Genomic DNA, 21,014 nt, shown 5'->3' on the forward strand with positions numbered 1-21,014 from the left:
TCTATAAGAAATGACCAACAGGAGAAATACAGAGAGGCTTGGAGAGACTTACATCAACTGATGCTGAGTGAAACGAGCAGAACCAGAAGATCATTATACACTTCAACAATGATACTGTACGAGGATGTATGCTGATGGAAGTGGATTTCTTCAACATAGAGAAGAGCTAATCCAATTCCAATTGATTAATGATGGACAGAACCAGCTACATCCAGAAAAGGAACACTGGGAAATGAATGTAAACTGTTATTTTTACCTTCTGAATCCAATTCTTCCTGTGCAACAAAAAATTCGGTTCTACACACATATATTGTATCTAAATTATACTGTAATATATTTAACATATATAAGACTGCTTGCCATCTGGGGGAGGGGGTTGGGGGAGGAAGGGAAAAAATCTAAATAGAAGTAAGTGCAAGGGATAATGTTGTAAAAAATTACCCATGCATATGTACTGTCAAAAAATGTTATAATTATAAAATAAAATAAAAAATTAAAAAAAAAAAAAAAAAAAAAAAAAAGAACAACGGCCTTCATTTTACAGAGGAGGAATCTGACTCTTCCCCCCACGCAGATCTCTCCAGACTTTTAATCTACACCTTCCCCACTGCAGCTTGTTGCTGGTGAAGATCATCCTAACCCATAGTTCTCAGAGCCAAAGTGGACAAATATATAAAATCATCTAATCTAATTCTTTTATTTTATAGATTTATAGGTCAGGAAACTGAGGCTCAGAAACACAAAGCAATTTGGATAATTCAGTTAGTAAACAGAACTGTTGAGTAAATTTAAGATTTTGGGGTTGTTGTTTTTTTAAACTACAAATTGAGCTTCTCCATTGGTGGACAGAGCATTGGGCCTAGAATCATACACTAGCTGTATGACCCTGGGCAACTTCTGTCTCGATTTTCTAATCTATAAAATGGGGATAATAATAGCACCTACCTGCCAGGGTTGTATGGGGATATTTGTCTAACTCTTAGCACAGTGCCTGGCACATAGTAGGTGCTTAATGAATGTGTTCCTTTCCCTTCTTTCCTCTGCAACATGCTCTGAGTCTATCCTCAGTCCTTTCCTCCGCTTGCCTTTTAGATGTCAGAAGTAAACATGAATTTGCTGTCCCACTGATTGGGAATTGTTAAATGAGGATGTCAAAGCATTTTCCTGCCTAAAAATACTTCTAGAAGTTACAAAAATAACCAGCCACAAGCCAGGGAAGTTATGATTGCCTTGATGTACCTGCTGAAATCTGGTTTATGAATCTCTAGACTATACTAAGACACTCCCTGCGTGGTACATCATTTCATCGTTTTGTCCTCAGTTTCCTATTGGCAAAATGTCCTTCAAGGCCCCATATCTAGGCTTCCTCATCCCTATCAGCCAGGAACACTGATCAACTGCCACCAAAAGAGACCTGGGAAACATCCTGACCTCTGCAGACCACCATTTAATCCAAGTCCAGCTCTCCCAACAATAACATGTGGAAAAGGGGCCATCATTCTCCCCCATTACCCACCACAGACCCTGCTTGAGCAGCAGGGGACCCTGGGGAAAGACCGGAGGCAGTATGTGCCAGGTAAAGCCAGCCAGCCCCTCTCTCTTTGGTCAGCTTCTCCCAGATCCCAGACAGTCAGGACCCTGAGTTCAAGAGCCTTGAGAGCAGCCAGCCCTGCAGCCCAGGGCACCTGGTCCTCCTCCTGGGAAGTTGCTGCTGAGCCTATAATCCCTGGCCATTGTCACCGAGACACAGCTACTGAAGAGCCAGAAAAAAGGTTTTTGGCACCAAAATCTGGGGCTCCATCAAATGGTTCAACATCAGAAAATGGTGGGATATTATCAGTGAAAATGACCCTAAGGACCATGGGAATTTCCAACTCACTAGCAGGAAAACTTTTCATATGTGCATCCCCCCCTCATTAGAATATAAGCCCTCCATGTATACATATATTATATTTAATTTATACTTTAATATATGTAATATGCATTGGTCAACCCTCTAGGGGAAGGGGTGAGGGGAAGCAGGGGAAAAATTGGAACAAAAGCCTTGGCAATTGTCAGTGCTGTAAAATTACCCATGCATATATCTTGTAAATAAAAAGCTATAATTTTAAGAAAAGAAAAAAAAAAGAATACAAGCTCCTCAAGGCCAGGGGCTGTCTTAGTTCCTTATTTGTGGCCCATAGTAAGTGCTTGAACCCCTTATTCACTCATTCATTTGTGATCCTCTGCTTTCTCCATGGGTCACTTTTCTATTTTACTGAACTATCCAGCTATTCCCTTACTTTGACTTGTCCCAAGTGCCTGTTAACGTTGACTTTGGGCAAACAGTCCAACCTCTTTGCTTCCTTTCATTCTACTAAAAAAAAATGCCCCTTTTTCCCCACTTCTGAGTCAGGGCTGAAAGGCCGGGCTGGGGAAGAACAAACCAGCCAGGGGTGGGGGGTGGGGGAGGAAGCATGGCAGCCTGAGTCAAGAGGCCCTAGAGGAGAATGGCTTTGTCCCATGGCCAGCACCATGACCAATGTGTCCAACCAAAAGCCTTAGAATTAAGGACTTAGAATGGGTAATCCTGGGAATTGCCATCTTCTCCAAACATAATCCCAGTTCAGCCCCTTAGAGATCATTTCAAACTCCTTCAGTTTACAGATGAGTAAACTGAGGCTTGGGGAAATTAAGTGACCGGATCCAAGGTCATCCAAAGCCTCTGCTCTTTACTTCTCGATGGCAACTCATTTAAAAAGGGTCAAGAGCTGGGGTCTATTAACCAGTTAGTAGCCGGCAAAAAAAGGGGGGTGAAGAGCCACAGACAAAGAGCCTGTGAAGCCGAAGACACAAGTTAAGCCTTGGATCTGAGAATGTGCCAAGGGAGGCTTGGAAGCACTTCTGTAGAAGAGGTTACACAAAAAGTTGGGAGGGGGTCTGAGCAGGGCCAAAAGCTGAGCACATTTTGCTCCGCTCAGTGATCTGGGAGCTGGCCAGCAGTCCAGGATGGGGCCTTCAGTTCACCTTTGCATCCTTCTGCGTGGGAGGAAGTTGTGCCAGAGAGAAAACGGTACATCAGGTTCCAGTCCAAGCTCTGACACACGTGACCAGGGGCAAGACAATTCTTTTCGGGCCTGAGTGTCCTCGTCAGTCAGATGGATGGCCCGGCCTCCATCTGGGAGATGCCTTGAAACTCAAAGGCTCTCGTGTTCTTTTCTTTTCCCGCCCGTGATGGGCTTGGGAAACGCTCCAAGGCTCGCTGGTTTTGTACCTGGGTACTCCCTCCTGAAGCCGAGTCCAGGTCTTCCTAAGTTGCTGTGACCAGAAGACCCTCACGGGGTCACTTAACAAGCATTTCTCAATCAGCAATTATATGCCAAGTTAGGATTAGAAACAGCATTGGAAATACAGACAAAAAGGAAGCTTGCCCAGACCATTTTATGGTAAAGACGGCATGTATAAATATAAATACATAATAAATAAATGCAAAATTCAAAGCCTAACTTGGATTAGAAACAGCATTGGAAAAACAGACAAAAAGGAAGCTTGCCCGAACCATTTTATGGTAAAGACAACATGTACAAATCTAAATACATTAAAAATAAATGCAAAATTCAAAAGATCATTTGGGGAAGGAGAGCACTATTAGCTGGGATGGGAAGAATCAGGAAAGGCTTCATGTTCACCAGAAGTTCTTAACCTTTCCCCCTTTCATAGCCTGAGGGAGCCTATGAACCCCTTCTCAAAATATTTTTTCAATGAATATAAAATAAAATTTAAAAGGAAATTATATTAAAATAGTTATCAAAACAAATTCATGAGTTGTAGGTTAAAAACCCTTGATGCAGAAGGTGGTATCTAGGTTTTCTTGAGGGAAATAAAAGAATTCTACAAGGTTCAGTTGAGGAAGAACAAGGCAGGTGTGGGGGACTGCCAGCAAAAATCCAAAGGAGCAGGACATGGAGCATCATGTGTGAGCAACAGCAAGAAAGTCAGGATAGTTGGGCCAGAGTAGGGGGAAGGAGCAATAGATGAGGTGGGAAACAAGCCTTTATAAAGAGGTTCTCTTATGTGCAAGAGAACCTCTGGATCTTAATGAACAGAGGGACAGGGTGAGGGGGTGACATGCTGAAATCATTGGCAGCCGTTAGAAGAAGTCAGACAGGCAGGAAAATCCATTAGGAGGCTGTTTCAAGAGTCCAATCAAGAGGTACCAAGGGTCTGAAGTAGGGCAATAGCTGACTGAGCAGTAACAAGCTCTCAGAGATGTTTAAAGGTAGAAAGGTCGAATGACCAGGCTTGGAGGGTGAGTGACGCTGAGATTGCAAACCTGGGAGACTGAGCAGCTATTTCTCATATGACGGACACAGGGTCAGCCACTGGGCCGTGACTTGGAGACCTCTTTTCAGCCTGATAGGAGATGGAAAGGCTTTCTCTTTGACAGAGAACTCGAGGCACTTCTACACCACAATGAGATATTCTGGGATTCGCCTGACTCCACACCATGCTGGGGAATGTGCTGGTTTCGTGATTTTGAATCTTTAAAAATCCTCTGAGAAAACAGGATTCATTGATTCTCAGCCATCTAATAAAGGAAGATAGAGCTTGTTGTGAGGCTGTTTTTCTCCTTAATCAAAGTCTATTTCTTTAAGGGCTTTTCCTCCCAACAGTTCCAGGGGGACCAGGGGGCAAATATTGGGAGCTATGTTTCATTTTGTGGTCCTTTACATTTAAAACAAGTTGTGTGGATGTCTTGTTTTTTAAACCATGATTATTTCCTGCTCTGTCTCCAACAAAGAACAGCTAATGGATCCTACCAAGATGGAGACTTTGTCTGACAATATGGAAAACATTCAGTGTCTATTGGTTCTGACCCCTTGACCAATTGATTCACCAATCAAGCAACCACAAAAGTGCTTAGTAAGTACCTACTGAATGCCAGGCATGGAACTTGATGTTGGGAATCAAAAAAGAAAACCAAAAACCCAAACCGCTTCTCAAAAACTTTACATTCAATAATAAAAAAGAGATATTTTAGCTCCTCTCTTTCTTGTTAGTTCCATTTTACAGTTGAAATTGAGCTGAGAGAAGTAAACTTTCTCAGCATCACACAATAATTAGGTGTGAGATCCAGGGTTTGAATTCAGGTCTCCTGATCCCCCCCCCCATTTTTCCAATATAACTTCATTACCTTCTTTAGACTTACACATGAGTCATATCTGTCTATTCTGAACTCATTTGGATTATTCTTGGCAAAGATACTGAAGTGATTTGCCATTTTCTTCTCCAGCTCATTTTATAGATGAGGAAACTGAGGCAAAGAGGGCTAAGTGACTTGCCCAGGGTCACCAGCTATTCAGCGTCTGAGGCCAGAGTTGAACTCACAAAGACGAGTGTGACTTCAGAACTGGCACCTTTACCTGCTGTGCCACTTTGCTGCCCTGTGCCCCCTCCACCTGCATGCTAATTGCACAAGCATTTTGAGAGGCATGGGATTGACTGCCTTCCCTCCCCTCATTTTCTCCCTGCAGTTCTAGTGCAGTTTCATTAAGAAGACAAATCTTTTCCTCTTAAAGTTTAACTTCTGTGTCCTTCAGTTCTCCGGGACAGGGAGGCCTCCTCAGCCTAATGTTCCTGGTACACTTTGCTAAGGGCAGCAAATCTCTGTGTTCCTTTGAAAAGCTAGAAAATCCTCTCTACAGAGACCAGTCTATTCCCTAATTTGTCTTATCTGACTTGGTTTGGTTTGTGTCCCCATTGCTTTGTTGTCCTTTCTGGCCTGAAAACTTGAAGCACTCAGCTCTGGGTTCTCCCTGTACTACTTAGGGTTCCCAGTGAAATGACTCCTGGGAGCCTTTGATCTTTCCCCTACCATCTCAGGGGAAATGAGAAACCTTTTTCTCAGGCTTCAATGACAGGTTGAGTGATGGCTATAGAAGTTCTTCCCTGCTCAAAAGTCCAAGATTCTGCAACTTTCTGGTCTTAAAAATCTATACCACACATACATATATATTCCTATTTCTATGTATGTACACATATATATAATATATGTATCATATGTGTATAATATGTATATATTACATATAATATGTATATGATAATATATACACATATATAATCAAGAGTATTAGAGATTTAGCCTTGGAAGAGCCTGAAAAATCATTTTACATGTAATATATATCCATGCCGTGGGCAAAGCAGACAGAAGACTTTACATATATATATATACTTTACCTTTGTCTCTTTGAATTCTTATTTTCCTCCAGGCCTGAAGTGATAATGATTTAGAGGGGGAAAAGGACCTGGTAGGATGGCTTCTGATGATGGTAAGGTGGGAGAGTGGACATTCCTTCCCCTTTATCTCTGGAGATATTTTGGAGAAGGAACAAGTGAAAAAAAGTCACATGATATGTATTGTACCTAGACTATATTGTAACACATGTAAAATGTATGGTATTGCCTGTCGTCGGGGGGAGGGAATAGAGGGAGGGGGGGTAATTTGGAAAAATGAATACAAGGGATAATATTATAAAATATATATATATATATATAAAATTAAAAAAAAAGTCACATGATAGAAGAGAAAGGACAAGATCTGCATGTTGCATGTCCCATTGACCTTGGGATGGACTTTCTGACCTATAAGAGAGCAACATGGGAGCAACTACTGCTGCTGATTTGGGACTTCTGGGTTTTCTGGTGGTAGGAAGGAGTGAGTGATATGTCTGGAGACCAATACCAAGGGTGGAATTCCTGAAGTCCTTGCCTCTGCCTCTTTGTTTCCCAGGCTTCCTTCTGTACTTCTCTTAAAAACCTTCCTGCCCGAGGCCTCTGCTTGTCCTTCTCTCCCCCAGCTGCTGGGCCCTTCCCCACTCAGATTACCTTTCATCTACTCCATATGTGTCTTGTAGGTACCTACTTACTTGTGTGCTACCTCCCCCCTGAAATATGAGCTTCTCCAGGGCAGACACGTGTTTTGCCTCTTATTTCCTAGTGCTAAACACTGTATCTTGCACATAGGTGATCACTTTCAAAACATAACTGTCTTTTGCCATATTCCCTCCAATGAGACTGTGCTTGACTGTGGATTCATCTTCACTACGTGCCTTCATATTAGGAACTTGGGGGTCCCCAAATATCTCCTCATGAGCTGGGGTGAAGGGGAGGTGAATATCTTTACTTTGCTAGATCTTTAGGTTCACTCTCACTACAGAGACTATCTCAAGCCAGCCTCTTTGTGGTTGGGATGGTGGCTGTTGATGACATTCAGTTCAATTCACAGACAGTTCAGTTCAATTCTGTACAAGTCCTTTCTGTGTGCAGGAAACTCTGAAAAGCCTCAAAAGTTATACACACACACACACACACACACACACACACACACTTTTTTTGTAAGATTACAACTCACTTTGGAAAATAACTGGCATCATCCTTCCAAAGAAGTAAATTGAGCCTCCTGACTATTAATAGAGAACATTTTGGTTGGCTTCTCCAGCTTTCCTAAAGGAATAGGGCTCTTTCAACCATAATTATATACACATATACATATATAGTGACTATCTGTATGACCCTGGGCAAATCACTTAATTTCTGTCTGCCTCAGTTTTCTAAATTGTAAAATGGAGATTATAATAGCACTTGACCTTCCACTGTTGGACAAAGAGGGAGAAATAAGATATATTTGTAAAACATTTTGTAAACCTTAAAGTACCATATAAATGCAATTATAGATACATACTTATAAATGTATATGCATGTATTGTGTTAATATGTGTATAATCAGTCATTTTTAAGGGTTTATTATTGGCTAAACATTGTGCTCTATACTGGGAATATAAAAAGAGGGAGAAGGAAATTTACAATCCAGAGGGGGAGACAACAGGCCAACAATAAGTGCAGACAACAAGGATAGAATAATTAAGAGATTAAAAGAAAGAAAGCACTGGGGTTAAGAAGGGTTGGGAAAGACTTCTTGTAAAAGGTAAAATTTTAGGGATTTGAAGTAAATAAATGGAGATGGAAATGAGGAAGGAGAGCATTCCAGGCATCAGGAACAGTCAGAGAAAATGCCTGGAGCTGAGAAATGGAGTTTTCCTTATGAAACATCCAGGAGCCCAGTGCCATTGGATCAAAAATACGAAGGGGAGTAAGATATAAAAGGACCAGAAAGGTTGTAAAGGGCTTTGAATGCCAGGGAAAGGCTTTTTCTCTTTGATCCTGGAGGCCCGCTGCTGTAGGAAGCTACATGAGTTTATTAAGTAGGTGAGTGACACGGTCAGATTTTAGCTTTAGGAAAATCATTTTAGTGGCCGAATGGAGGATGGAATGACGCAGAGAGAAACATGAGGCAGGGAGCTTCTCCTCCCCCCCCCCCCTTGAAATAGTCCAGACATGAGATTATGAAGATCCACAGCAGGGCGGAGGCAATTCAGAGAGAGGCTGCAAAAGTGAAACCACCAAGAGAAGTCACAAAGGGGAAATTGACAAGAGATTCTGCAAAAGTGACATCTATGAGACATGGTGCATTGGCGGAATCTACATAAGTGGTTAGAGAGATGAAATCGACCCAAGAACTCCCAAGGTGAAATCTACAAGAAATATTACTAAAGTGAAATCGGCAAGAGATGTTACACAGGTGAAATCTAAAGGAAATGTTGCAGAAGGGAAATTGACAGACCTTGACAACAGATTGGAAATGGGATATTGGATATTAGACATGTGTGTACATGGTGGTATAAACCTAGGTTTTCTTCAGCATAGGGAACATCTGATAAGAAAACTCCTACTAAGGCAATTCTACAATTGACCATTTTAGAAAGTGGATAGGGGGCACTAGAAGGTTAGATGATTTGCCCAGGATCAGGCAGACAGGATGTGTCAGGGCAGGATTTTAAATCAGTTCTTGACTTTTTTCAGGATCACTCTCTATGCTTGTACTTTATTGCTTCTGAATAATCACAAACCGCAACAGCAGCAAAATAAAGAACAGCATCTGGGAAGATGGAACCAAGATGGCGGAGAAAAGGCAACAACTCATCTGACATCTTCCTTAAATCCCTCCAAATACTTTTAAATAATTTCATAGAACAATTCCTGGAGCAACGGACAACACAAAAGGATGGGGCCAAATAATTTTCCAGCCAAAGACAAGTTAGAAAATCAGCAGGAAAGATCTGTCACCTGGGGTAGGAGTAGAGCACAGTCCAGGGAAGGCTGTGCCAGTGTAGACCAAACCCCAGAAAACCAGGAGCCCGCCTTGGGAGCCTCTGCTTTCAGAACTCCCAGCCCACAGAAAATAAAGAATTGAACAATTAGTCAGGAGGAGATTACAAGGGTCTCTTTGCTAACACTGAGGCAGGAACCTGTTGTTTTGCCCATACTCAAATGTGGGTCACAGTCTTGGATGGCAGTCTCAAGGCAAGGAAGAACACTTGCACGCCAAAGCTTGTAGCCATATTAGACAGGGACCTTTCTCACAGTTCCAGGGCTGAAGAGAGTGTGGTCACTCACAGATCAGAGCACAGGCAAGAAGAGTAGTGCACATACCTCTCATCAGGTCATACCACCTTGGAAGAATTGAACACTTACAGGATTCTAGAAGTATCTATGAAAAATACTGCACAAAACCTTGAAGCCTAGGACAGTGCTCTCTCTACTCTGGAATTGGAGCCCCATTTAAAAAAAAAAAAAGTTTAAAGTCAAGAAATAGACTGGGGGGGGGGAAATGAGAAAACAACAGAAAAAGATTAGGGTGACAAGAAGATGAAAACACTCAGAAGACAACAAATTCAAAGCTTTAACATCCAAAGCTTCCAAGAAAAAAAGTGAATTGGTTTCAGGCCATAGAAGAGCTTAAAAAGAATTTTGAAAATTGAATAAGAGAAAGAGAAGAAAAATTGAGAAGAGAAAGGAAAGCAATGAAAGAAATTAATGAAAAAATCATCAACAGCTTAGTAAAGGAGACACAAAAGATATTGAAGAAAATAACACCTTACAAAATAGAATAGATTAACTGGACAAAGAGGAGCATGAAACCAATAAGAAGAATGCTTTGAAAAGCAAAATTGGCAAGATGGAAAAAAGAGGCACAACAATTCACTGAAGGAAAAAATGCCTTAAGAAGTAGAACTGGCTAAATGGAAAAAGAGGCACAAAAGCTCACTGAAGAAAATTCTTTTAAAATTAGAATTTAGGAGTAGTTAGTTGGTGTAGTGGATAGAGCACTAGCCCTGAAGTCAGGAAGACCTGAGTTCAAATCTAGCCTTAGACACTTAACACATCCTGGCTGTGTGACCCTGGGCAAGTCACTTAACTCCAGTTACCTCAGGGAAAAAAATAGAATTTAGCTAATAGAAACTAATAACTTTATGAGAAATAAAGATACAATAAAACAAAATCAAAGAATGAAAAAAATAAAAGATAATGTGAAATAGCTCATTGGAAAAACAACTGACCTAGAAAATAGGTACAGAAGAGATAATTTAATTATTGTATAGAGAGAGAGAGAGAGAGAGAGAGAGAGAGAGAGAGAGAGAGAGAGAGAGAGAGAGAAAGAGAGAGAGTCTGAAGACCATCTTTCAAGGAATTATCAAGAAAAATTATTCCCTGAGAATCTAGAACCAGAAAGTAAAATATAAATTGTAATAATCCACTAATCACATTCTGAAAGAGATCCCAAAATGAAAATTCCCAGTAATATTATAGCCAAATTTCAGAGTTCCCAGGTTAAGGAGGGCAGATTGAAGAAAGTGCTAGTCATAAGCAAAACATTTTTGAGGAAGAACAAGATGAAAGGTAAGAGAGAGAAAATAGAATAAACAGGAGGGAAATAGGGTCGAGGGAAATACAGTTAACAATAGTAACAATAAGTGTAAGAGGATCATCTGTAAATAATTTAGCTATTTTCAACAATCTAGACAATTTTGAAAAATTTATAATGAAAAATGCTATCCATCTCCAGAGAAATAAATTTGACGCATTCTTTTTAAACTTTATTTTTCTTGAGGCTTTTTTGTCTGTTTTCTCTTTCACAACATGACTAATATTTAAATATGTTTTATGTGCCTACACACATATACCCTATATTAAATTACTTGCCTTCTCTGAGGGGGGTGAGAAGAGAGGAAGGGAATGAATTTGGAACTCAAAGTTTTAAAAACAAGTATTAAAATTTGTCTTTATTGTTTGTGGCAGCCCGTTTTGTAGTGGCAAGAAAATGGAAACTGAAGGAATGCCCATCAGTTGGAGAATGGTTGGGTAAATTGTTGTATATGAATGTTATGGAATATTATTGTTCTATAAGAAATTATCAATAGGCTGATTTCAGAGAGACCTGGAGAGACTTACAGGAACTGATGTTAAGTGAAGTGAGTAGAACCAAGAGAACATTATACACAGCAACAAAATTATATTATAATCAACTGTGATGGATGGCTCTTTTCCACAGGGAGGTGATTCAGGCCAGTTCCAGTGATCTTGTGATGAAGAGAGCCATCCACGCCCGGAGAGAAGACTGTGGGGACTGAGTGTAGATCACAACATGGTATTTTCACGTTTTTGTTGTTTGCTTGCTTTTTGTTTTCTTTCTCATTTTTTTCCTTTTTTATCTGATTTTTTGTGTGTGGCATGATCACTGTGGAGATATATTTAGAAGATTTACTCATGTCAAACATATATGGATTACTTGTTGTCTAGTGGAGAGGGTGGGAGGAAGGGAGGGAGAAAAAAATTGGAACACAAGGTTTTGCAAGGGCAAATATTGAAAACTATCCATGCATGTATTTTGAAAATAAAAAGCTAAAAATTTTGTTTTTACATGTAATTGAGGAAAAAAAAAACACTAAACAAACAAAAAGAACATCATCTGATCAAGGGACATTTCCCATCTGCTTCAGGAGTTTCCAGATTATGATGAATTATTATGCAGCAATTCTACCCTACCCACTTCCCTCCCTTCTTGAGGTTGGACGTGATAGAAGCCACAGCTGCTCTCCTGAGTCTTTTCTTCCATTTTCACTTCATCTCCCTTGTTTCTTGGTCTCCTCTCACCCTCCTAGGTCTGGCACAATAATTAGCAGACAGAAATTTTGTTGATCTGGTCTTTCCACTGTTTGGGGGAATGGTAACTTCTATTGGCTGTCATATATCGCCTCTGCTTTGATGAAATCAGTGTGAATGATGCTGAAGGGAACTGTGGAGAGGGCAAGCTAGGAGGTCACAGAACCTTAACACATCAACCTTAAAACTGGTTTTTTGTGTCCTGAGTTTCCCAACTGAGAAGGTTTCCTCACAGAATTACAGCTCAGAACTGATGGAAAACAGCAAGGTCCATCAGTGCTCCCTTGTCTTACTTAGAGAAAATGAGACCTGGAGAGTTTTGAAGTGATTTATCCAAAGTTACACAGCTAAAAGTGGAATTTGAACTCATGCCTTCTGGTTCCAAATTCATATCCCCACCTCCATCCCTTGCCTCTGTGCCATTCTCACATGTCCCTGAACAAGTAAATAAAACAAACTCCTTTATCAACAAAGTGGCCAAAACTGCTGCTTCTGATTCCTGATGTCATCTGGAGACCTGAGTGAAATGATAACACAGCTAGCTCATTCTCACAGGTTAAGCATAGACGGACAACCTTATCTAGCGATCGATGCTTTATTATCTCGGCTAGTTACCCAATAACTGCACAGACAGCTGGACCAGACACACAAAGAAAGTCACAGAAATCCTATAGTTCTTACCTGGTTTTCGTGATCAGGGCCAAGAGGGATGGAGGCAGGAGCTAGAGGAAGAGTCAGCCCTTACATTGGCATCCCACAGAATTATGGCATCCCAGAAAGTCTACTCCAGCATCAAGAGGCTGACTGCAGACACAAGCAGCTCAAATGTAGTCTGTGCAATTAGTGGATGCCATAGTGTAAAAAGTACTAGACCAGGAATCAGGAAGGTTTAGATACTTACTAGCTGGGCCAATCACTGAACTGAAGCCTGACTCATTTCTTCCTTTACAAAATAGGGATAATAACATACCAAAATTGTGAGGATTAAATGAGATGATATATGTAAAGTGCTTAGCTCAGTGCACAGTAGGTGCTTATTATGGGCCTATTTCCTTCCTTCCATGGCTCATTGCTCCCAATCACATAAAACCTAGGAATTTACTTCATCATCTATTCTTCACAAAGGGTGGTCACTAGGTTCCTCTTACAAGCACTCAGGTTCTTAAGGTTTCAAAAACAGAGATTAAGTTTAATTTTTCCATTAAAAACACACAAAAAAACCTCCAGTCCAAGTCCATAGAAAATGAAGGGAGCTCTTGTTCCATTTTCTTGGATCTATCTCCAGCCTCCCCAAGGGACCCATATGATCCTTTTCAGGGCATGCCAGGGGCAACTTCCATGAAGATTCTCTGCCCACCTATTGGACCCTCACCATGTTGCTCTTCAACTATTCTGACTCTCCATTAATGGTGGTTGCTGGCTCTTTCACGGACCTCTTGGATTCCCTGTTCCTTGCCTTTTTGTAGAACTGTTATGTCTTGTGCTCTTCTCATCATTTGTTCTCAGCTACTTTTCAAAAAATTCTACCTTAACTATATGAGAGAAAGGAATAAATTCATTCCCTTTCCCCCCTCCTTAAACAAGTACTTAGGCTTGCACCCAGAGGAAGGGGTCTTTTGCAATTCTAACTACACAGATAAAGCCAAGAGAAGTTCTTACTTGCCTAAGGTCCTCTAGTTGAATTAGCGCCCACCTAGCCAAGGTATGATTTGAACTCAAGGCTTCCACTCTATGGTCAGTGCTCACCCACACATAATAAGCAGAGTCAAATTATTTGACCTGTTTATTTGGCAGAGAAACCAGAGTTAATGCGCACTCTTACCTATTCTGGAAAGGTTTTGCTGAAGTGAACATGGGTCACATACCTAGGGGTATTTTTCCTAGATTTGCCCTCAAAGAAGAAAGAAATTAGACAGATCAGGGAGAGAGCTTCCGGTGGAGTTCATGAAACAACCTGAACTCACCCTGTGATTTTTTCCAGTGGAAACCATTCATTTTCTGAAGTGAGGGTGAGGAACCCCAGAAGGGCCACGGGAGGAGATGTTAGCCATAGTATTTCTTCTCGGAGCCCTCAGGAGACAATCATTTCTTTTCATAGCACCGATTACACACTTCTCTGTTTCTCTACATCTCTGTGCTTTTATTCTTCTATTTCTCTCCGTGTCCCTCTGCCTGCCTTTTGACTCTTTCAATTCCTTTCAAAAAGGGCTGACATGAGTAGAAGCCACATTTCCAGATCCTGCAGAGAGCAGACAGATAGTAATGAGTCACTTTCTGTCTGGAGAGGTTGGAAAGAGACATTCACTCGAGGGATGCAAGGAGACATTGGCCCAATAGCTCCCAAAAGGCCTCTTGTGGGAAGCTGGGGCTGCAGAGACTTATGTAAAAGAAAGCTGAAGAATAACAGGAATCTTCCCTGTGTCCATCTTCACTATGGCAGGGGTGAGGCAAGCAAGGTGACAAGGCAGGATGATCACCGGCCTTGGTTTCCCTATCTGTAAAACTTGGGACTGACTGATCTCTAGAGCTACTTCCAGTTTCACATCCATAGTTCTACGGCCCTTCCTCTGAGAGCTTACTGGGGTCCATCCCAAAGCTTCTTGGAGACCCTTTGTGGGGATTGTTCAGGGCTCTGGACTTTGGAAGAAAGATCTTAAACCAAAGGGAAGGAGGAAAGAATAAAGTAGTAATAAAACAAATGAATTTCACCTGCATAAACCAGATCTCTAAATAAGAGGTGAATCCTTTAAAATATTGCAATAGAAGAGGGGGCAAATTTGGAGTCTTGGTCTTGGGTTCAAGTCCTGGTTCAACCACTTTCTACCTATGAGAGATCCTGTGTTGCTCATTTTAGCCTCTCTGTACCTCAGTTTCCTTTTATGTCAAATGAAATTAGGTTAGAAGAGAGATCATCTGCAGCGCTTTTCAGCTTTAAGTCTACAATATGGTGATCCCTGGGGCCATGTTGATTTCCTAGAATTCCCTGCTGGCTGCAGCCTGCGTTTTGGTGACATCACCATCCCCTTGTCTTTCCCCCTTAAAGCTTTCCCTGATGTCCCTTTCAGCAAGGCTTCATGTGTGACCTAAAAATGTCATGGCTGTGCACGTTTGTGAGCGGGGACAGGGATGCGTAATTTAACTTTCCTCAGCCCCCCCATCCCCATTCAGCTTGGCCCTGCCCCAAAACCCTGGGCTGAGTTCCCCACTGGCAAATGGAAAGTTTTCTTTAGAAAACAGAAAGTTCTCTTTGTCGCCTCGGAGCCAGCCCAGGCCAGAGATGGAAGGTCTCCAAGACTTCTGCTCAATCAGCCACCCAATTCACACATGGCTGCGAATGGATCATTCGCTTACAGAGCTCCCTTTGTTCTTGGTTATCAAGACCACACAGGCCAAGGTCTTGTCTACACTGGTCAGAACAATCAGGCTGAGCTACCCATAATCCCTGGGGCCCTTTCTTGTCTACACGGGTCGGAACAATCAGGCTGAGCTACCCATAATCCCCGGGGCCCTTTGGCCAGATGACAAAATTGGACCTTGAAATAAGGGAAGCATCTCAACAGATGGCAATGGGAGAGGGAGGCAGGGAGCAGTCTTCATTCTAGAAAAAGAGGCCATGATGAGCAGAGGCCCCAAACAGAGAGGGCTGGGGCAAAGGATTGAACAAGAGCCCACAGAAGGCTGGTTCCTCTCCTGGTTGTCCTGAAAAAGGATCCTTTCCTGAGCCAGGAAAGCCGAGGACAGTCTCACTGTGATTTTCATGGCTCCAAACCAGCTGGATGGGCTTCTTCTGCCCTTTTCCTGCCAAGGCTGTCGCTTCCATTCTACAAGGATTTGTAAAGAGTCCTACTGTGAGCCAGGCATTACAAAGGTGCTGGGAACCAACCCAGTCTTTGCCTTCCAGGAGCAACCATGGGAGTTTCCAAGGGAGATTTCGGGGAGCTCAAGCTCCTTTGGGATAGTCCTAGCCAGTCCACAGACATCGTCATCCCAATAGTAAAGATGGCGGGCCCACCACAGAGTCAGGCCTGAAGGCCATCTCCATGCACAGGTGAGAAGCCTTGGCTTTTCTACGAGCTTTAGCAAATCTAAGTTAACTCTTCCCTCCCCCCATGAGGGGCAAAGGCTTTCCCAAGATCTGGCCTTTCTGTAATTGGCACACAGACTTTCAGAGAATGTTCCCATTACCCGGTTCACTGCCCTCAACGAGCAGGTCTGAGATGGAGGAATCCATGACTCGGGGCAGTTTCATAAATGGTTTTTAGTTTATCCGGCTCTCTCAACTCCTTCACTCAAGAGGAAGCACTTATCCAGTTGTGGCTGGTAGACAGAGCCCTGTTCTTGGAGTCGGGACTGGCCTGAGTGTCAATCACGTCTTAATATACCTGCTAACACCCCCCCCTCCTCAAAAAAAGGCTGCTTTGGGTTTAGGGACGGGCCTGACTCAGTGAGTGCTTAAATGACAAAGCAACATTTGGCCTAAGTGGTCTCCAGGCCTCAGTTTCTCCAGTTGTAAAAATGAGGCTCCAATGGGAAAATGCATCCACAGCAGGTAGTTATTTTTAAACTATCCAGGCAAAGGAGCCCTGGGGAGCCTCTCTAACGGGGAACTGCCATGGAAGGCGGGTTAGATATGCAACTGTGTTCCATCCTCATGACAACCCGGACAGCTGATGCCATAAGCTTTTTGCTTCTGATATTAACAGAGAAAGCTCCTGAGGCTGGAGACGGAGGCTTCCTCTTGGTCACAGCCCCAGCAAGGATCAAGATTCAGCCCAGGCCCCCCCTGGCCACGGGGCCAGCGCCTTTCCCCTTGCTGGCTCACAGGCCCAGGCAGCCTTCCATGGCTGATAGGGGCCTTCCCTCACCCACTGGCTTTCCTCTAGGAATTCTTGTAGGAGATTCTGTGGTTAGCAGTGTCACCTAGTGGTTAGCAAGCCTTTAAGGCAGCCCCTTCACTCGTTCCCCCCCTCCCAATCAGGGCTGCTTCCAAGAAGGGAGAACATAAACTCTGCATTAATGACCAACCTGGAACGGCCTGTGACGCTTGTAATAGTTCACCGAGACCTGAGCACCGAATGCCATGTTCTCTCCGGGGGGTTCGGAACCAGAGAATCGTTGTGACGTTCCCTTCTGTCCCAGACACCATGAACCCGGACACCTCCTCGTGCAGTGTGGGAAGACAAGAAGTACTTTGGAGAATGACCCTGAGCACGGACTCCCATGATCCCTTCCTCGCCTCCACATCTGGATAGGGCCTGCCCAGGGGGAATGGGGGGCAGAGGAGCCCACAAAAAGCCCAGAACCTGCTGCCTGGTCGGATCCCAGAACAAATCCCTTGCTATCTACAAAACAGAAAGAGCCATCGCCCATGCTGAAGTGATTGGTTAATGCTAAAATGCTGTCAGGTGGGAATCTAGTGTCTAGTCAATTATTATTGTATTTATCATTGGACTTGATTCCATCAGCTTGTGCCCCTCCCAGTGTGGAAACCCCTCCACCAATGCCTACTCCATTACCTACAATAATCCCTAGCATTCCATAGTGAATACTTAATAAATGCTGCTAGATTTGATTAATTGATATCAACAACTTGTCACTTATAGTTTTAACTGATGGAGGCAAGGATAGTTTAAGGGACTCCTTCAAGATCATGTAGGGGCAGTGGATAGAGCACTAGCCCTGAAGTCAGGAGGACCTGAGTTCAATCTGGTCTCAGACACTTAACACTTCCTAGCTGTGTGACCCTGGGCAAGTCACTTAAAGTCAAAAGCCAAAAAAAAAAAAAAAATTAAAAAAAAAAAAAATATATATATATATATATATATATATATATAGGTATTAGGAGCAGAAGGGGCAGGAACCTTTGTGCTCAGTCCTGTCCGGCTCCTTGTTACCCCACAGACAGTAGCACGCCTCTGCTGGCCATGGGTGCTCTTGGCAAAGATATGGGAAAGTTTTGCCATTTCCTTCTCCAGTGTAGCCAGTATGAGGAAGAGGGAAGATTGCACCAGGGCTGCCTGATTCCACAACTTTTAGCCATGTCCCGGGGGGAGCTTCAGCCTGGCTGATGCAGGAAGGCAAAAAAATCAGTCCTGGGGAAGGGAGTGGAGTCCCAGGAAATCAGTCCAGCCCAGGCAGCTGAACACTAATGGACGTGCACTAATGTGCACGGTCTCAGCAACAGACAGTGGGAGCCATGTAGTTTTAGAAGAAAGTGGATCTGGAGAGAGCAGGGTCTTTTCCCAAATGATTGATCTAGGATGAGCAGAGAAGGTGTTAGTGGGATTTGGAATTCTCTTAGTTCCCAGAGCTATATTGGCAGATGTTTATCAAGCATTCTAGCTATTTCTCTTCCCTTCGAGATGGAGGAGCCTCCGTAGTTGGCCTGCATCAATGGGCTAGCCTCTTTTGACCCCAAATAAATCACTGGGAGCAGGACTGTCCTGGTGGAGGCTCAGATAAATATGCTCATTAGTAGTCCCAAAGTCAAGGTCACGAAGAAATGAATAAATATCTCCTAAGTGCTTCCTTTACACCAAAACCATCCCACTCTTTCAAAACATTGTCATTTTTAAACAATAAAATGTCTTTCCTTACACAGACGTGGCACCAGAGTCAGGGGGACAAGAGTTATGGAGCAGGGGGTGGCTCAGGTTCCAGGATCTGGAAAAAGAAGTCAATTATAGCGGGAGAGTGAATCCAGGCGCGGTGACTCCAAGGACTTTCCTCTTTTAGTTTAATTCAGGAAAAGACACACACACACACTCACACTCACACTCACACTCACACTCACACACCATCCCATGTGGGCACATACACTCTGAATACATACATGTATTAGATACCTGTTTATGTGGCTACATCTATCTATTCTGACATCTAAGTTTGTTTTCAAATACAAATCTGACCTTAGTATACAAAACTCACACGGATTGTATATGTATAGAGGCTACTTAGAATACATACATATTTATATTTATATTTATATTTATATTTATATTTATATTTATATATACCCACATATACACACACACACATATATGTATCTTTCTGTGTGTGTGTGAGTGTGTGTTTCTCTAACCAAGACCAGCTCTGCTTCCATTTCTTTCTTTCAGAAGGAAGACCCCAGAAATCTGGGCCCCCTGTGGTCCCAGTGTGGCAGGCAGCCACCATGGAGTCTCAGAAATGGCTGGGTTACTTCCCAGCATCTCTATCCAGTGTAACAAGACTGACCCCCAGTGGCTCCTTCTGCTTATTACACGTGGGGATGAGAATTTATGGAAAAGGTGCAACCAGAAATATGAGGGCCCCTTGGAGCAGGCCTTGAGAGGCGGCAAGGGCCTTGTCCCGGAAGGAAGGCGCTCCCATGGCGGGGCCCCAAGCCTCAGGAGATACTTCTGGCCACTCCCTAGCCCAAACCCCTCCTCTCCCACCGACTGGTGCCGGGAGTTCTCACCATGGCACAGGAGAAAGAACTGAAGAGCAAAGTTAAAGTACAAACACATTTGGTCCTCATTCAGCCCTTCCCATCTTCTCACTGATTAGCTGATCACATCCTGGGGCAGGAGGAGAGTTTGGGACACGGAATCTCCAAATTATTAGCGGCCAGGGTGATGGGAATGAGGGTTCTGAGCCTTGAAGGTTCCTGGGGAAGGCAAAGGCAGAGTTTGGGCAGCTACAGGGAGAGAAGGGGAAAGAGACATAGATGTCGTGCTCCTGCCTGCAAGATCCCTCCCATCTTTTCCTTAAAAAATGGCTTCTATTCCAGGCTAAGTCTCTTGAGGGCAGGAGCTGTGCTCCATCGGGGCCTTGCACCCCAACTTAGTGTCTGGCAATGGATTAGGATTTTGAGAATGCTCATCTATCCATTAATTTGTTGGTTAACAGGGGGCTGGGGAGGAAAAGGAGAGTGCTGGCGCTCACAGCTCTGAAAGAGACTCCTCCTAAGCAGGGGCTGCAGAACTGGGCTGAGAAATGGGTTGAAAGCAGTCAGGAGATGATAAGAGCCCAAGGGGGTTGTGGGAAGAATGTGGCATTGGGGCCTTTGCATTAAAAGAGGAAATGAGAAGAGGAAGGTGCCCTCAGGGTGTGTGTGTGTGTGTGTGTGTGTGTGTGTGTGTGTGTGTGAGAGAGAGATAGACAGAAAGAGGCAGAGACAGAGACCAAGAGAGAGAGAGAGACAGACAGAGGGACAGAGAGAGACAGAGGGAAAGAGAAAGGAGAGAGAGAGAGAGAGAGAGAGAGAGAGAAGAAGAAGAAGAAGAAGAAGAAGAAGAAGAAGAAGAAGAAGAAGAAGAAGAAGAAGAAGAAGAAGAAGAAGAAGAAGAAGAAGAAGAAGAAGAAGAAGAAGAAGAAGAAGAAGAAGAAGAACAAGAACAAGAACAAGAAGAACAAGAAGAACAAGAAGAACAAGAAGAACAAGAAGAAGAAGAACAAGAAGAAGAACAAGAAGAAGAAGAACAAGAAGAAGAACAAGAAGAAGAAGAAGAAGAAGAAGAAGAAGAAGAAGAAGAAGAAGAAGAAAGAAGAAGAAGAAGAAGAAAGAAGAAGAAGAAGAAGAAGAAGAAGAAGAAGAAGAAGAAGAAGAAGAAGAAGAAGAAGAAGAAGAAGAAGAAGAAGAAGAAGAAGAAGAAGAAGAAGAAGAAGAAGAAGAAGAAGAAGAAGAAGAAGAAGAAGAAGAAGAAGAAGAAGAAGAAGAAGAAGAAGATGATGATGGGGGGGGTAGTTAGGGGAAGAGAAGCATGGTTATTTTGTACCTACTGTGTATCTGTCTCTCTGCTTATCGGTTATTTTCCCTGAGACAAGGCAAACTCCAGAGGGCAAGATTTTGGGGTGTGCTCAGCCCCTAGCAGCCCCTGGTCCATAGGAGAGATTTCAATAATCACTCTGACAGCAGAGAAATCCTGATCAGAGTAAGGATGAAATAGGGGATCCACCTGAGGCTGAGCAGCCCCACTACTGGTCCCTCCTCTGAC

At 43.0% G+C, this 21,014-nt stretch overlaps 2 long non-coding RNA genes across 2 annotated transcripts in view; both read right to left on the reverse strand.

Annotated features, from left to right (window-relative positions):
- The window catches only part of LOC141560217 (uncharacterized), a 15,107-nt gene extending 8,721 nt beyond the window's left edge, over window positions 1-6,386 (reverse strand). Inside the window, exons 1-3 of the long non-coding RNA XR_012487655.1 lie at window positions 6,217-6,386; window positions 4,313-4,567; window positions 3,007-3,297 (exon numbers count right to left, since the gene is read on the reverse strand). This is a non-coding gene — a long non-coding RNA (uncharacterized LOC141560217). The remainder of the gene's footprint in view (window positions 1-3,006; window positions 3,298-4,312; window positions 4,568-6,216) is intronic.
- Window positions 6,387-11,168: 4,782 nt separating this feature from the next.
- Window positions 11,169-20,238, reverse strand: LOC141560218 (uncharacterized). The gene is made up of 4 exons (XR_012487656.1): window positions 19,496-20,238; window positions 18,637-18,702; window positions 17,065-17,381; window positions 11,169-14,278 (listed from the first exon to the last, which is right to left on the reverse strand). It is a non-coding gene; the product is annotated as an uncharacterized LOC141560218 (long non-coding RNA).
- Window positions 20,239-21,014: the final 776 nt, after the last annotated feature.

This window comes from Sminthopsis crassicaudata, chromosome 3 (genome assembly GCF_048593235.1).
Source record: "Sminthopsis crassicaudata isolate SCR6 chromosome 3, ASM4859323v1, whole genome shotgun sequence".
NCBI lineage: Eukaryota > Metazoa > Chordata > Mammalia > Dasyuromorphia > Dasyuridae > Sminthopsis > Sminthopsis crassicaudata.